The following is a 5,471-nucleotide window of genomic DNA, read 5'->3' as shown; positions in this document are numbered from 1 at the left end:
TCCACTCAATAAAATAGCAGAGGATCTGAAACTGAGAAAATGTATTTGAGTACAAACAGCTTGTGAAACTTAACACTTTTTTCATCATTAGACGGTTTTACCAAACAACCAACTTGTCTGCTCAGTAGGCATTTCAGATGTGAGAGACACTTCTCTGTACAGGAGCCTGTACTGTCTTCAATCCTATGCATCAAGTGTCTACCACAGGCAAACAGTTTGCTTCCCCATTTTGTAGTAATGCTATCTTCCTGTTAGCAAAAAGAGGTAACCAGCCCCTGTAGACTGAAGGGACCAGAGTCACAGGATAAGGATTTCCTCTTAATATTTTTTATTTTGATGTTTGAACTCCTGATGCAATATTCTAAAACAGGGTGTCAGGACCTGCTATGCCCAAGGGACTGACAAAGGAAAAAGCTCTGTTTATTTTGTGTGATTTGATGCACGGATGAAAAACTCAACACACAATAACAGAAGTTGGTTGTTAATAAATCACATCCTAGTCTTTCAGCACTTCCATAAGCAGATGACATTTTCAGTTTTCTAGCTCTTGTAGTTTTAACACTGCAACATCAATGATGCATATGTCCAGAATCAGTTAAAAAGACCGCCAAATTATTTTATTTCATCTATTTTTTCACTGTCTCTTGGTCCCAAGTGTATCGGAATGATTACCTTTTGTCATTCTCTGCTATTGTGCGTTGGGATGCTCTCGATTGTCTCCGTGTTTTGTGGGCTGGTTGGGAGAGGGAGCTTGGGAAGGATGTGCCACTGTCAGGAGGTTGTGAATCACTGGGATGCCTCCAAGGATGATCCCTTCCGTGGCTGCAGGGAGTGCTCCTGGAGCCACACCCACGATGCCTGGCAGATACCTGTATGGGGCACCAGTGAGCTAGAGATGAATTGCTTGCTGGTCTATTACTGACCAAGGCGCTGATGTGACAAAGAATTCTTGTTCACACAGTTTCTTAAGCTTTCTGAATGTAACCTGTGATGGCTCAGCAGATCTCGGTGGCAGCTGCCTCTCATCTCCAGTGACGCCTGCTCACTGTACCAGGCAGTGTGGGGAATACAGATAAAATTCGGTACATCTTTAAATGGACCCTGATCAAAGCCAAAGGGCTCTGATTCCTGCATGTCGAGGGCTGCCCCTCTATCCTGCTCTCCTTGAGGGCCTGGCCTAAGGCTTTCTTGTCCACCAAGCCACCACGGGCTGCGTTGACAAGGAATTCTCCCTGCCCCATCTGCTTTACAGTAAAGTCATTGGTGAGATTGTGGTTATGTTCATTGAAACTGCAGTGCATGGAGAGGAGGTCACTCTGATACAGCAAATCCTGCAGGGTATAGACCCTCTGCAGGCCCAGGGACTGCTCTATCCCATCCTGCAAGTAGGGATTATAAAATAAGACACTGAATCCGAAGGCCTTGGCTCGAACTGCAACTGCTTGCTCCATGCCACTGAAGCCGATAAGGCCCAGCGTCTTCGCAGGGATGCAGGCTGCTCCTGATCCACCTCTGCTCCAGGCTCTGTACCCATGTGCCTTCCCCCAGTGCCTGGTACAGCCACGGTTCCTCCGGTACAGATTGAGGATGTGGCAGATGGTGGAGTCGGCTGTTTCTTCCTCGGCTCGGGAGGGGTGTTGCACACAGCAATCCCGAGCTCACAGCCAGCCTTGATGTCCACATTGTCGTGGCCAGTGCCTATCTGCAATAGTCACCCTCAGGGCCTTGAACTTCTCCAGGTCCTCCCTGACGAAGGTGATTTTGTGGTACGTCATGGCGCCCACAGCTTCATTTAAAACCTTCTAGTGGATCTCCTGCGTGGACTGTGCATCACAGAAGGCCACGGTGGCCAGGTCCTTCAGGATGGGCATCTCCATGGTGCAGTTACGGTGGTCCAGCAGCGCCACAGGGGGTGGGGTGCTTGGGGCTGTTCAGGACGTGGGAGCGGATACCTTCACAGATTGTGTCCAATCGCTGCCTCTTGACCTTGTGCTTATCCACAAGGGCCATTCTTATGGAACTGTGCAAATCTCAGATCAAAAGGCAAAGCAATCCTCTAAGAACTTAGAGAAACTTGCAGGAGTCTGCGTGCATGACGCCACCATGAACCCAACATAAATCTGTCCACTAACTCTATAGCCTGATGTGATTTTTTTTTCTACTTCACTTTGAATGTCCTAAAGATTTTGCTTTATACTACTCTAGAGCTCATATATATTCACACTGTTTTATCCTCATTGAAATTTGTACCCTTTGGTATTAAAAAAAATACCCCTCCCTGACTTGTTAAATACTTTTTAGCCTGAATTTAATTTTGTATAATATTCAGATTGTGATTTTTTTCTTTTTGTATGAGTTTGCCTAATATATTTTTGTCCATTCTATTATTTTCAGCTTTTCTGAGATTCTATATTCAGCACAGAATTCAATTTTATGTTGTGATATAATCTGAATATGTCTTTTTAAAGACATTTTCACATTTATTAGTAAAACAAATATAATATCCCAGTCCTCTATTTCTTTATATAGTACCTATTGATTTTCTCCTATGGCCAATGGAAAGAATGAGGGCATACCTTTTCCTCTCTGTTTCCTGCTCTGCTTCCCGGTACTACAATTATATTATCTTCTTACTATTTGCCTTTGTATTGTTCTATATAATTAGGTCTTGGATTTGATTTTTTAAAAGCATATCCTTTATCCTCAGCAGAATCATTGTATCTACTATGCCTCTCATTTTTTTTCTTCCTCTGTTGATATTTGTTGGTTATAATAATTCTACATTGTCAGGGCATATAACATTTGCGTTTTGTTCTGTCACTCTTCACTTGGCATTTGTTTTAAGCTTGGTAATCCATTTAAGCAAAGGGGACTTTGTTTTACTTGTCTTTTTGTCATAACTTTACTAGTAATCTTTTGGTTGGATGGAGTTTGGCTTCTAGTAGATTCCTGTTGCAAATAAGAGGGCTTATGCAAATAATCCAATTTGTCCATTTTATTTAAACCTAAATCACACTTTCAAAGAATATAAAAATCCTTGAATCTCATCTTCTTTTCAGAAGGTTTCAAAGGTGTTGTGCTACTCTCTTCTACCACTGAACATTGCTATGAACATTTTCCCTCTTGACTTTGTGACTATTTTTTTTTTGCTGTTGTTGTTGAGACTAGACAGTAGTCTAACTAGAAGTGGTGTTTTTTTTTTTATACTTTAAGTTTTAGGGTACATGTGCACAACGTGCAGATTAGTTACATATGTATACATGTGCCATGTTGGTGTGCGGCACCCAGTAACTCGTCATTTAACATTAGGTATATCTCCTAATGCTATCCCTCCCCTCTTCCCCTACCCCACAACAGGCCCCAGTGTGTGATGTTCCCCTTCCTGTGTCCAAGTGTTCTCATTGTTCAATTCCCACCTATGAGTGAGAACATGTAGTGTTTGTTTTTTTGTCCTTGCGATAGTTTGCTGAGAATGATGGTTTCCAGCTTCATCCATGTCCCTACAAAGGACATGAACTCATCATTTTTTATGGCTGCATAGTATTCCATGGTGTATATGTGCCACATTTTCTTAATCCAGTCTATGATTGTTGGACATTTGGGTTGGTTCGAAGTCTTTGCTATTATGAATAGTGCCGCAATAAACATACGTGTGCATGTGTCTTTATAGTAGCATGATTTATAGTCCTTTGGGTATATACCCAGTAATGGGATGGCTGGGTCAAATGGTATTTCTAGTTCTAGATCCCTGAGGAATCGCCACACTGACTTCCACAAGGGTTGAACTGGTTTACAGTCCCACCAACAGTGTAGAAGTGTTCCTGTTTCTCCACATCCTCTCCAGCACCTGTTGTTTCCTGACTTTTTAATGATTGACATTCTAACTGGTGTGAGATGGTATCTCATTGTGGTTTTGATTTGCATTTCTCTGATGGCCAGTGATGATGAGCATTTTTTCATGTGTCTCTTTGCTGCATAAATGTCTTCTTTTGAGAAGTGTCTGTTCATATCCTTTGCCCACTTTTTGATGGGTTTTTTTTTCTTGTAAATTTGTTTGAGTTCATTGTAGATTCTGGATATTTGCCCTTTGTCAGAAGAGTAGATTGCAGAAATTTTGTCCCATTCTGTAAGTTGCCTGTTCACTTTGATGGTAGTCTCTTTTGCTGTGCAGAAGATGTTTAGTTTAATTAGATACCATTTTTCAATTTTGGCTTTTGTTGCCATTGCTTTTGGTGTTTTAGTTGTGAAGTTCTTGCCCATGCCTATGTCCTGAATGCCATTGCCTAGGTTTTCGTCTAGGGTTTTTATGGTTTTAGGTCTAACATTTAAGTCTTTAATCCATCTTGAATTAATTTTTGTATAAGGTGTAAGGAAGGGAGCCAGTTTCAGCTTTCTACATATGGCTAGCCAGTTTTCCCAGCACCATTTATAGATTCAATGCCATCCCCATCAAGCTACCAATGACTTTCTTCACAGAATTGGAAAAAACTACTTTAAAGTTCATATGGAACCAAAAAAGAGCCCGCATCACTAATCAATCCTAAGCCAAAAGAACAAAGCTGGAGGCATCACACTACCTGACTTCAAACTATACTACAAGGCTACAGTAACCAAAACAGCATGGTACTGGTACCAAAACAGATATAGACCAATGTAACAGAACAGAGCCCTCAGAAATAATGCCACATATCTGCAACCATCAGATCTTTGACAAACCTGACAAAAACAGGAAATGGGGAAGTGGTGTGTTTTGTGATTGGTTTGGGGAGTGTATTTGGCTTTCTCAGGCTGTTCCTAATTGGAAGCAGGTGGGGAGGGTTGCAGGGGTGGATGAGAACATGGAATTAAGCTGATAGTTCTTGATCAAGTCCTGGATGTTTTGGGCCAGTTGCTACAGGGGTTGTTATTTGGTTTTCTGGTCACTGCAGAGTGTAGGTCATAGTTGTGTTTGTATATATGGTCTTGATATTGTCCATTTGTATGTTCAGTCTCTCAATTTTGCTTTTTCTTTTTTTGGACATTCTGATTATTTTTATTCTGGCTAACTTTAACTGTCTTCCATATCAATTACCTTCTCTGAAGTCTCTTAAACTTTATTTCCACTTAATTTTTTTCTTTCCTTCATGTCTCTTTATGTCTCATACTGTGTTAACTGGTGGTTGTTTTCCCTTTTGCTCCTTCTAATTTTGCTTTTATTTCTGTGAGGGCTCTATTTTTTTCCTTTTCTGAATGCTTCCAGCCCATATTTAGCTCTTCTGGTTTTGCTCTTTCTTCCTTGAGTTCTTGCATATGAGCTTTGTGTGCATGTCTAACACAGGACATTGTTTTTTAGTTCTTTTAAATTTCTATTGCAATTTTCCTTTTCTCCATGGCACTGTTCTGTATTCTTCTTTGCTTTCCTTTAGAAAGCATTTGCTTTTCTTTATTCTTTTCTTTTTTCCCTCTTATCTTTGTATGAATTCTATGCTTTT

At 40.9% G+C, this 5,471-nt stretch overlaps 1 pseudogene; it reads right to left on the bottom strand.

Moving 5' to 3' along the window:
• Positions 1-367: 367 nt before the first annotated feature.
• On the bottom strand, positions 368-2,120 carry LOC129030396 (C-terminal-binding protein 2-like; annotated as a pseudogene).
• Between the last annotated feature and the right edge of the window lie 3,351 nt (positions 2,121-5,471).

This window comes from Pongo pygmaeus, chromosome 12 (assembly GCF_028885625.2).
Source record: "Pongo pygmaeus isolate AG05252 chromosome 12, NHGRI_mPonPyg2-v2.0_pri, whole genome shotgun sequence".
Classification (NCBI taxonomy): domain Eukaryota; kingdom Metazoa; phylum Chordata; class Mammalia; order Primates; family Hominidae; genus Pongo; species Pongo pygmaeus.
The sequence above is the reverse complement of the archived record's forward strand: the minus strand, read 5'-3'. Positions and strand labels throughout refer to the sequence as shown.